The sequence below is a fragment of the Anser brachyrhynchus genome, assembly GCF_964034855.1.
Source record: "Anser brachyrhynchus genome assembly, chromosome: 2".
Lineage (NCBI taxonomy): Eukaryota > Metazoa > Chordata > Aves > Anseriformes > Anatidae > Anser > Anser brachyrhynchus.
The window spans coordinates 130009730-130022681 of NC_137695.1; the positions used below are offsets into that span (position 1 = coordinate 130009730).

The following is a 12952-nucleotide window of genomic DNA, read 5'->3' on the forward strand; positions in this document are numbered from 1 at the left end:
AAGGGATTGTAAATAAAGCATGCAGCTGCTAGCGCCTCTGGCTTGGGATCAACCAAGGCTCAAGTCCAAGGCATAGGTAAACTTAAAATAATTTAACCCTTTTTTACCAGGACAATGTGAGTTAAAAAGACTATTAAAAATAGTGACTAAGTGACTTTTTGTATGTTTAAATAGATATGCTAATTGCATATACTGATATACATTGTTGGATCCATTTACAAATGAAAAATAGTATAAATAAAATAGATTTGGAATATACTTTGGTGTCCAGAAAACAGACAACACCTCTAAATGAATTCTAAGAACTTTAAAAACATTTTTAAGTATCCGTTTATGGACTATACGGAGAATGTTATTTCAGATAAATTTGACAGTGACTTAATAAGTTCTGAAATTTGAATACATTTCATACAAAGGATTATCTTTTACATAAATAAATCGACACCTGAAAAACGTTAAAGGGAAAAGGTAGGTATTACATGTAAAATATTTACCATTCTTTTGATTTCAAACTCAGATTGAATACTAGGAGTCCACAGATAATTAACTGTACTCAAACACGTAGTCATATTTTTTCAATGAGACCATCTACCTCAGGAAATTTTCATACAAATGTATGACAGAAATGAGTCCAAAAAGCCCTGACAGATACATTTTTGTTTTATATTATATTTCTTTTTGAATTATGGCAGCTTAGGCTTATCTATACCAAAATTGTTATTGCTTAAAAAACTCATTTTTATATATGAACAGAAACTTGTTACGGTTTTTTTATTAGACTATATTGTTATTTCAGCATTTGTTGGCATTACTAAACATTTAACTCATTAGTTAATAGAGATTCAGATGTGCTTGAAATTCAGTAACGATGAGCTATGGGTGATATGTGTCACTTCTTAAACAATTAGTTGTTCTTCTTAGTTGTGTACTTTCCTGAGGCACAAATTTAGGTAATTTATATACAGTACTTTTTCTTTTTTTTTTTTTTTAAACTTACAGAAATGGTTACTGTTGCCTTGTTTTGTAATTACTGAGGTTTTGTTACGTCATAGAGAACAAAGCATTTTTTATTTTATATATATATATACAAATAAATTGTTCTGGATGATCTGGTTTTGTAAAGATAGATATGATAGCTGAATTTAGATCTTGTGCATATGGTGAACATTGTTGGACATTAAAGACAATAAATGCAAAATCATTTAAACAGAAAACAAATGTTTTTCTTTAAAGTATTCTATCCATCTAAGCCTGGAAAACATTGTTTATCTTGACTTCATTGAAGCCTAGTGTACTTATCACTCTTTAATATTATATTACAATGCATTAAAAACAAGTTTTTTTTTTTTTTTTGTTTAATTTATGATCATGTGAACTCCACTTGTATGGTACTTACTGAATTGCTGTCACTAAAAGCTTCTTCATTTTTTTAATTTTCTGTTGTCAAATTTCAAAATAATTTAATTACCTACTGATGTGAATGCTTCCTATAAAATGTCTGTTGTGAAGCACTTGCTTTAATGATCAGTTCAGCTCCAATATATCCAATATTAAAACTGGTACCTAAACGTGTGAATGTACCTGAAGCTATATATTTACAGAACAAAAAAAAACAAACGTATGTACACATACACCCATACCTCCTCACAAACTCATATATGCATATACTAAGGGTCAAATATTTAAATTAAAACCTCTGTACATATATCTTTTAGGAAAATGGTCAACAAAGAACAAAGGAAAAACGTCTTTGTCTTAAATCACTTATTTTTCTGAGAGAGCTGGCAGTGTACAGCTATCTGGTTTCTTTTGGTCTAAGGAAAGATTGCCATCTATTGGATGACCTTGGAAAAGAAAGGGTTTTTACTATGTATGTATTCTGTAATTCAAAAAATAATAAAAATAATAAAAAACACACACACAAAGAAAAGTACCATAATGAAATTGAAGACTTTGAACTTAAATTGTATACATTATGATCATGAAACGGTAGAACAGCTGCTATCTTCTCAAAACTGAGATTTTAAATTCCAGAATAACTTACGTTACAAAATATGAAAGCAATAGCTATTTGCTTTAGAATGAACTAAATACTGAATGTCTGTATATACAGTAAGATTTGGTAGCAGTTTATATGTTTTGCAGAATACTGAATCCAAGTTTCTTTATTTAACTTTACTGAAATATAAGGAAAGAGTTTTAAGCCAGGTTTTAATATATTTATAGCATATATTCCTCTCAAGATTTGGGAACAGAATGATGCTCTTCTCCTGCAAACAATATTTGTCCAGCTCTTACAGAGTGTTGCACTGCATTACATTTAAAACAAAGATATCACTTGGCTTGGGTTTAAAATGTAATGCTTTTTTCTTCTTTTTTTTTTTCTTTCCTTTTTTTTTCTTTCTTTTTTTTTTCTTTCTTTTTTCTTTCTTTCTTTCTTTCTTTCTTTCTTTCTTTCTTTCTTTCTTTCTTTCTTTCTTTCTTTCTTTCTTTCTTTCTTTCTTTCTTTCTTTTTCTTTCTTTCTTTCTTTCTTTCTTTCTTTCTTTCTATATATTTCCTTCAGCCCAAGAACTTGCCAGTCAAGATGAAAAACTTCTTCTAATGGAATCCAGCTTGAAAGGAACTCAAGAACAGCTAAGTGAGCAAATAGCAGAAACAGTTCGCCAAGAACAGAACAGTAGAAAATCACAGACAGAGCTGAAGACCTTGAGAGAACATATTATAGCATCTGAAGAAGAAATTAGTGATTAAAAGTGAGTTATTGCTTTTTCAGTATTTGATAAGCAGAAGACATAAAGTCAACAGTAAATCCTTTTAATATATACTGTGTTAAACACTTTTTCAGGTAAGATGTAATATAAATATGTTCTATAACTATTGAATAAAAATTTTAATCTAAATGGTTGATACATTTTAAAATATATTGTGCACTTAAAAGTTGAATTTAAAAATATTGTTGTTAGTAGTCTTTTTAAATTTTGGAATGAAAAAGATTCTGTGGTGTTGAAGCAGAATAATATGTATAATTATTACCTATACATTGATTGTATTTTCATCTTCCTCTTTTTAGAGAGCAAAGTTTACTTGTGGGCCTTACTGTCCTTGTATATTTTTTAAAAGAAGCTGTCTCTAAGCAAGACAGTATCAAATTAAAGGAAATTTGGTAACAGCAAGGTACATATGAGGTTGCTAAAAATTAAAAAATAAAATAAAATAAAATAAAATAAAATAAAATAAAATAATAAAATAATAAAATAAAATAAAATACATACTGTACTTTAGAAAAGTTTACATTGAAAAAAGTATCTCTGTTCTTCTCAGAATAATTTAATATCTATAAGTTTAAATATTAACTCTCAATATTTAATTAAAAAGTACTAATCTTCAATAACTATTATTTATAAATTATCACGATTTTAAATATATCTTTTGTATTGAGCCACAAACTGATTCATTATTCAATTTTTTCATGATTTAGTGTATGGTAAAAATGATTCACTTCTGTTGATTTTTGCCTTATTGTATGCAAACTGTTACTCTCTCCTTACAAATGTCATATTTAAAAAAATGCTAAATATATAAACAAAATCTCAAGCTGTTTTTTAATATCACAGAACACACATGAATACTTTATGCGAGACAGTTTGACTGAAAAAAGTCTTAATTCATTGGTACGCTGAACGTTCAAAGCTAAATATTTTATCTCATATTTGTGGCAAGCATCAAAGATTGTCTCAGCAAATCTCCTCTGAGGGTAGGTTTGCTAAGTTTAGATGCAATAAACACAATATGTCTAAAATCACAATATGACAATGCTGTAATTTTTACACTCACTGTAAATGACGTTCAGACTGAAACTTCACCCTTTCTGTAGTCAAAAGGTTAAAGTCAATTTTATTTGCTGAGGGCTGGGAAAAGGTCCATAGAAAACAAAACAAAAACAAAAACAAAAACAAAAACATTGTCTTCAGTAATGTGTCTTCATTTCTTTAAATAAAATAGCTTGGTGGTTTTCAACCTCCAGTTATATCTCTAAAGACATTACTACTACTTCTCTAGGGAGACTAGTGACACTGATCTGCTTTCCTAACCTAGCTTGACTCTTTTGCTACAGTAGGTTTTCTTAACCATTTCAAGTGATTCTTCAGTTGCCAAAATAGCATGTTATGCAAATTCCTGTGGATACTTATTTGAAAATAAAAAGGTTAAAAACTTCTAGTTACAACTGTTTGTAACTTACTGTGAGATAGTGGTGATGGTGGTGTTGGGGGCAGGGAGAGGAGAATTGAAAATTCCATCTGTATCTGATCAATCGTATGATGAAATACATTTGAGGGAGACAGAATTTTGCAAAAGTTGAATGAAATGAGTCTCTCTGTTGTTGAACTAGAAATTCAAATGGTAAACATTAGAAGACTTTGTGAGATACTTTTGTTTTTCCATTTTTACAGTATACATCGTGTGAACAAATAAAAACTAGAATGAATCTGTTAACATATAAAAATTATTAACTAAACTACCTTTTTCTATTCTATTTTCTATATTAGTTCAGTGACCAGAATTTTGTTATTCTAGTACATGAGCATAATAAACTTTGAGTAAGGGGAGTTTTTTGATAGGTGTATAGATTATTAAAATATTTTATTGACTTTTTATTGGTTAAGTTTTAACTTTAAATTCTTAATACTTGAATATTAAGAGTACTGTGACATTACTGCAGGATCATAGAGCAGTATTTGTCAAATTAGGAAAACTAACACTGTAGATTTAAAACAACAGTTTTAACTAGGTTGAGCTAATAAAGCTAAACTCTTAAAACTAAATAAAATACAGATTTTAGAAGTTGAAATCTTCCTTTAAAATAACATTTTACTGTATACCTGAAAACAAACATGTTGGGCCAGTCAGTATCTGCTGTGCTCAGTTCCTTGGGAGACAGAAAGAACAATGGATCTCTGTCCCCTGGGTCTTCTGGGACAGGGAATGTCATAAAGGTTATGTTCAGTCACTATGAAGGGTACAGCACACGTTGTAAAGCAGGATCCCTTTGGTGCTGACTTCGAAGAAGTCATATAGTCCTGGACTTTACCTAATGCCCTACTTAGTGATTCTGGCAAATGCAGTTGGTATCAAGGTGAGAGCATAGGATCTTACAATGAAAAATACAGTGCAGCGTAAATTGTTGGGTTTAAACTACACAGAGAACTAAGATTCTGTTATAGCTGTTGTGGGGCCTTTAAGGGGAAAAGTCTATTTCTGCATGTTTTTATTTCTTTGTTATGAAATCATATATTAAAACTTATTTCTCCTGGAAGTGGTAAAAAGAGAAGGGATTGAAGAGCATTTAAAAATAATAAAAGGAGCATTATTTTCATTAGTTACAAAATTAAAAATAATTAGTTTTAAAATAGAATACAAATATTTTTTGCTAACTTTACAAGATGCCAAAAATACATGCATTCCAGGTGGAAACAGCTAAATGTTTTAAGTAGTCACAAGATTTGTTCACTGTATACTGATTCTGGAAGAAATAAACTTAAAGTAACACCTGCCCCACCCCCACCCCCACCTCCAATATAAGCCTGTTACACTTGAAAGATTTGTTCGGAATGTCCAGTGGGAACCTGGAAATCGTAATAATTTGTAGTATCGATTGTGTGAAGCTATGCAGCTGGGGCCTCTAGTGAATAGACAGGAATAGACATTTTATTGATTAACTTTTACAGTCATATTTTCAAGACTCTGCTGCAACATAATTTTCACTTCCCAGCTTTGTGCTGCTGCATCATGAAACTTGAATTCTTCTCTCTTAACATTTACCCACCTGAGGCAAACAGTATGGACTTGTCTCTTTTAAGCTGTGCTCTGCAGAAATGCATAATACTTGGTGCAATGAATTCTTCAGAATTTCCCCTCTGCTGTCACAATAAAATGAAAAATCTTCAGAAATGATGTTAGTAAGTACTACGTAAGTTGAACCTTTCATCCACAATAGACTATATGCTATTGTGTAATACCTTCTAGTAATTTTTATCCACCTTTTTTTTTTCATTTTTATTTTCTAAGTGACTAAGATCATGTCAAAAGCAACCTTACACCCCCAAATTCCAGAAGTGTTTAATGGAATTTGTCCCATAATGATATAGGTGATTATAGTAGTCAGTGGAATTTGGAAAGAAAAAGAATAAATGGTTTCCTGAAAAACTGAAGTGAACTATGAATAAGAAAATATTCACTTTTAGGAGTGACATCATGCATTTACTAAAATTCCTTGTAAGCATACCAAAAGGGGAGTATTTGAATTTTTATCGTTTAGAAACATAAAAGTATATGTACTGGTCTAAAGTAGGCAAATCTTAGAAATTGTTACTTTGTATTTCTGAAGTTACTCATTTCCAGAAAAGAAAAAAGTGGCATTATGCCATTTTGCAAGGAACTGTTGCATTTTTTTCCCAGCATGGGTTTGCTTTCTAAATTATTTGCCTAAAACATTACTCTTTCATACACATACACAATTACTAGTAAAAATCCCCATCTGTTTTTCTTACTTTACATGGTTACTTTCACTTGGGTCATGTTTGTAACCTAAGTTTAATAATAGCTTTCACAAAATAGGCTGAATATTCACATGTGTTGCAACTGATGCTAATATGATTTAGACCTCTGTCATGCCATTATTTTTTTCTAAAATTTAATTTTTAATGTATTCTAAGTATACAAATATTTAAGATATTTGTGGTCATGTTTCCTTTTATCCTCCCCCTCTCATCAGAGACATCCCACTGTGCACTGCATGGAGCTACCCCTGAAGTGGAAATGCTCCCAGCCATTACAAAAGGTTCAGCTCGTTTACCAGAATGGAATAATTCCTATTTTCACTTAAAATTTCAGAAAAAAATGTGGACAACTTTAAGGTAAGAAAACAGCATCAAAGAAAGAGGGAGAACAGGAGCTACTCAAGGCCCTAATGCCTACTGGACCTGGAATAAGGTCAAAACACAAACAGTCTCAGTCAGATGAAGAACTAGATAATTTGTAACAAATAGGTAAGATTCTTTTTATGCAAGGAAAGACTTTATTATTTAGGAAGTTGAGAAAAGTAACATCACATCCTAATGGCTTCCTAGGCCTCAGTCTTTCGAGCATTTATGAATGTCAAATGTTTCATGAAACCAATTACCCTATAAACCTATGAAAAGCTGTTCACAGGTTTGCAAGATTGAAGATGAAAACTGTCTTAATATAAGTATTGTTCATGATTTTATTTTGTAGTTGTGATGCTTTATTACAGATGTTAGGTAGTGAATCATAATACATCATAGGAAATAGGTGAAGTGACAGATTATTTTAATTTAGATAAATTTAACAGAAATTCAAATGAATGTGATTTGTGTGTGTGTGTGCACATGCATGTGATTTACTTAAAGAAGGGTGAAACGTGTGGATGTTTAAATGAGATCAAAGTAGTAATTTAGTAAGTTTTTTTATGCTCTAGGTAGATAAGCCTCTAAGTGTTCAGGACTCCATGAATAGCATGGTAACTTCATTGCTTGATTTAATGTTTAGTTTCCTATTTCTTTTCTATTTTGAAATATCAATGTTAAGACTTCTTACAGTTATCAGAAAACATTTTCATTATGAATTAAGAAAATTAAACTAAAATTTGCAAGTTAAACAAATTTGAAATATTTAAAATGTTTACTTATATTAAATAAAAAAAAGATTCTATATATAGCAAAATGTTCCCCAGGAAGTGCAATTATTTAGACTGCACAAATTCAGGACTAGTTCTATTTCTCAAATTTAACCACAGAATTCTAGGTTTTACTGAGGGATAACTGAAGGTCAACTGGATCCATTACTGTATTTGTTTATTTCAGAGAGAACTGAAAATCTGAACAATTTTAATTGGCTTGTATTATTTAGTTGGATTTAAATGCAGAAGATATAAAATCATAAACATAGAAGTATAAAGTTATAGCTAAGAAATGAAAAAATGAAATTACTGCAAAAATTAAGACCTGAAGTAAGTGAAAATTTGTGCTTATTGACTTTCAGAGTACCTCTGACACAAATACTTAATTAAATAAATGAAATAATAACAATAATATATCAGATGACCATCCTGATATAGAATATGATCCTATACTTTTGTGTTTTCTCAGGCAGGATAGTTACTACTGGGAAAAGCTAAATTGATGGCAACAGAAATATACGTGGCCGTAAGCATTTGCAGTGGCAGGCAAAATTATTTAAGAAAAGAGAATATAAAATTAAGAAAGACAGATGGACTCATAAGAGTGAAATACAAATAGTCTGAATCAGGATTGATTTCAACATAATGTGGTGGAGGAATCCCCATTTATTGATCAACTTTAAAGCCCATGCACAGCGCTTAAAAAGATAAAGTAAGCAAGGTCAGATAATCAAAGCATTTAAATAGTAAAAACAGCAACTGCCACTGTAGACTGCTAAAATAAATCCATAATACAAATTGCTTTAGCAAAAAGTGGATGAGCAGCTGATCTTCCTATTGAACTCTATACTGTTCAGTGACCACACTGGGAAAAGGATTGGGAGAAATGCCTTGAAGATCAATATTGAGTGAGATGTAGCAGGGATTCATTCTGAACATGAAAGAATTACAAGTATGAGAGTAGAGATCTTGAGGAAATGTCATCAAGAAAGGATTGTTCTTTTAAAATATCACACGCTTTACACAAACTTGACATTAGATCTATTATTATCCCTGAGCATTGAAAGCTTATTAAATCAGATATTTACTTATTGTAAAGCATGAAAATAGGAAAAAGAGAACTAATAACATTACTGAAATTACTTAGAAGAATTCAATAACTTCTGTCTTAAAACAAAAGAGAAAAAAAAAAAAACACTTTTTAATATATTAATTAAAATGGTACTCAGTTGATGCTAGTACTTTCCAGGCATAAGTATTTCAAGATTTTTTGCTGACTAGAAATGATAAAAAAGATAATTGTATTCTCTCTTTCTCTCTCCCCTCTTTCTCTCTTTTTTCTGTATCCTGTTGCTTTTCTGAATTCAACATGCATCTGCAATTAACCTGTTTAAGAATTATTCTTCCAAATTTGTTCTAAATAACATTTTCATAGACGTTTTTAGTGCTTTATAGCAAGTAGAATAATCTATTTGAAATGGTCCAAATTTGAATTCCTACTAAACCTTTACAGGTTTTTCATTATTTTTTTTAGTAAGATGTTAAAAAAGCACTATAGTTTTCATTTCTACATTAATTTTTGCAGCACTGTTTGAAAAGTATTTATGAGAAAGAAATACTAGATCTAGTAGTACTGTAGTAGTTTATGGTCTCATATCTGTTGTATTCATTCACAGTTTTATTATATAATTCCATGAGAACTACTGCAATTTCAAAGACATTTTGCTCCATTTAAATGCAGAAGCCTTTTGTTTGTTTGTTTGTTTTTGAATTTAATCTTTTCATTTCACATCCACTTCTAAAGGAAAGATGGGGAGGGAAGTGTTAATTTCAGAAAGTGATAACTCAAGGTTTGAAGGTATTTGTATTTCAAACAATAATAACAACAACAAAAAAGAATTTAAACTAAAGTATTTCAAGGATTGTTTTCTTTTTAATAAAGAGATTGTTCATGCTTTATTTGAAGGCCTTATTCAGCAAACTATGTTAAGGAACTGAGTCCCAAAAGCATAAAATTTGTTCTCTATGGTAACTCTATAATACCCCTTCCTGTAATGAATAGCTATTTACAACTAGTATTGGTTCCGTATTTGCAATATGAATTGCTCATTACAACAATTTCAATGGCAAATTGCAAAATAATATTCATAGTTGTCAGAGAAAGGTCAGCTTATTTGCATTCATTAGGAACTTGGAGGGCCATACAGCAAGCTTTTCTTTTGGGATGCTTACACTTATTGATTTGTATACAGCTGCAGGAAAAAATCATTACAATTATATTTCAATTATTATTGGAGGTTGTATGATAATAATTATAATAATAACAAAAAAGTTCAACATCAAAAAATCAGACTCAGCAAATTAAAAAAAAAAAAAGCCATTTTTAAGAATTAAAACTGCTAGATTTAACTTATTTAAAATAATCTGTCTTGAATGGCCTGAGGAAATGTCTTACAGAACTTTTGTTAATACTCACAATACTTTTATTTTCATGGAGGTGCATAAGCACTTACATGATTGTGATATAAAGTATTCATAACTTCTCTCTTTAGGAGTGATGTTTAAAGATGCTTTTAAACTCAGAAAGCGTTTAATCATATGCATAACTTTCCTTATGTAGGGAACTTTCATTATATCACTTGTATAATTATTAACTCCAAAATTTGATTTAAGCAAATGAATAATCCTGGCATAATAAATTATTTTATTTGCAAGCTTACATTTTTTATCTAGTTCTTAAAGACCTTTCAAGACCAAGAGCTACATAAAATAGAACGGAAATATTTTAGTCGCTGTTGTCTGCTAGCTGCTTAGGTCTGAAAAATGTGAGTAATCTCTTTAAAAATCTGAAATGGGAAACATGCCAACGATGTTGGTTCCAGGAAAGGCAAATTGTCAGACTGAGACAAAACTTTGTGGAAATGGAAAGATAAATGGAGAACTTAAGATTTACACATAGCAATGATGCTCAGATGGTATGCATTGATGTATTTGAAATCCTGTTTGTATTATATTGAGAAATACTGTACATGATTAGTGCAAATTTCTGTGAACTTTTAACACTTCAGATGGATTAGAATGTCTTATTTTGATCATATCCATATTGTTCATTGTGATAAGATTAGGTCCTGAGTCATTAAAAAATGCTTGGCTTATTTCCATTACATTCAAGCATGTTTTAAGTAGAAAAATATAGAATACGGTTTTCCATATTGTGCATATATAACACATGTTTGAGATTAATCAAACCATAGTCACCTCTAATTAACAGCAGGGAGCAATTCCAACATGGGGCAGAGCCAGATGACAAAGAAGTGAAGTACATATTTAAAAGATAAAAAATAAAATAAAAATAAAAAAAAATAAAAAAAAGCTATGACTTCCTTAAAAATACTGAAAAGTTTTTAAACCTGTGGTTCTGTGGGTGCAATGAATAGAAACTGTCAAATGGTTGAAGAGTTGAAGTTATGTTTTGCTTTTTTTTCTTAGTATGGACAAAAATTTCCAGAGCCAAACACTTGTATAAGTAAATATAAAGTATTCTTCCTACATTAACATTTTTTCCCTTTACCCTCAGATGATTATAGACCCCTCAAAATGGAGAGGAGAGGAGAGGAGAGCAGAGCAGAGCAGAGCAGAGCAGAGGCACAGAAAAACAGAGATACTGTATTATGAAAATTCCATTACTGGATTCATTTTAAAACACCCAGACCACAGCCAGGACTGAAAACTTTACACTGTAAAACTTTACAGTGTAAAATCGTTCCTGCAAATACACTGTAGCTGATAACTTCAGGGTGTTATCTTATTGGTTCTGTGAACCATTCATTTCTATGCTAATCTACAATTTTAATTTCACTCCATCTCTTATTCTAATCTTTTTTTACAAGTATTTGCAGTGAGTGATCTTCTCTCCTCAGATTCAACACACCATGACTAGCATCTTAAAATTCTTGCTATATGAAAAAGTCGTTTCCTTTTTTTTGTGTGTTATACCTAGCACTACAGCATTTTCAAAACATTTGCATGATCTGATTACATCATGGTCAGTTTATATCATGGCCTTTTGCTAGGACTACTCTGCAAGAAAACTAGAAATCAGCATCAGAACCTCCTCCCGAGTCAAGCAGATTTCAGGAGGTACCCAGACTAAAAAGTAAAAATGGATTCACTTCTTTCTTATGAATACTTTTCAAACTGAAAAAGGATTCTTTGCTTGGTGTAGTGTGTTGTCTGACCTTAAGAGGTCAGACAGTGATTTGGCAAGAAGATGTATTCTCTAATAGGGATGTAATTTTTGTCATTTTTTGGCCACCTTGTGCCAGTCAGGCTAAGGTATCCTGCAACAATATAAGTCTATCTGAAAAAATTTCTTAGCCATTATTTTTTTTCTGTCCAAGCCACGAAAAATGCAGGATAATAAATACCCATAGCAAGGCACCACCTATCTCCAAGACATCAGAATTTTTGAACAGAATGAATATTGAACTTTAAGGTAAATGCTCTGTTGCTCTCTCTGTATTCACACACACACACACATACATACACATAAGTTTGTTAATCTCATTCTTGGAAATGACTATTATTTTCATTTAAACTTTCCAAGATAATTTGGCCTTGAGCAAAAACTCAGCGAGACAAATTTCAGCATAAACAAATTAAGTTTGACAAAGGTCTAAGCAACTGAAAACTGTGTCTTATGTTGCAAATTTTTTTTTGATAGGCAGCACAATGATATACCATGATATTACCATCCTGTCAATAGAGGAAGATAGATCAACATGGATGACACCATCTTGCTGAAATGGATGAGAGCAAGCACACGCTTTTTGGCTAATAAGTACGAACTGAAACTTTGGAAATAACAAGTAAAATCCCTAATGTATGAAACTTAAACTTGACATAAAATCTAATGTTCGCTTGCTTATAATTTTCAGAGTTGTATTGTATGCCTATGTGTCTATAAGGACAACAGTCTGTGATAGCATGTAAAAATTTAAAATATTTTTTTAATCAAGGAAAATGTCCTGTTCTTGTTCTTGAATTCTTACAATATTTTACTCAGAAATTTATACGGAAAGGATTTGTTATCTGTCATTTTTGTCAGTAAAAACCATTCTTCTAAAACCAAGAGCTGCTTCTTTCTTTTATTTCCTTTTTGCTTGTTTATTTTGCATGTGTTGTTCTGCTTTAGAGGATGTCACGGTTCTTTATGATTTTTTTAAGTTAATTCATTTAAATTCTTTTGCACTTTT

At 30.8% G+C, this 12952-nt stretch overlaps 1 long non-coding RNA gene across 4 annotated transcripts in view; it reads left to right on the top strand.

Annotated features, from left to right (window-relative positions):
- LOC308190354 overlaps positions 1 to 12828 on the top strand; it is a 16174-nt gene extending 3346 nt beyond the window's left edge. For 2 of the 4 annotated variants that reach the window (XR_013947118.1, XR_013947119.1), the window contains 3 exons: positions 2565 to 2754; positions 6774 to 6915; positions 12421 to 12828. This is a non-coding gene — a long non-coding RNA (uncharacterized lncRNA). Of the gene's footprint in view, positions 1990 to 2564; positions 2847 to 6773; positions 6916 to 12420 lie in introns of all 4 variants that reach the window. The other 2 variants (XR_013947120.1, XR_013947117.1) reach the window with 2 other exon arrangements.
- The last annotated feature ends 124 nt before the right edge of the window (positions 12829 to 12952 follow it).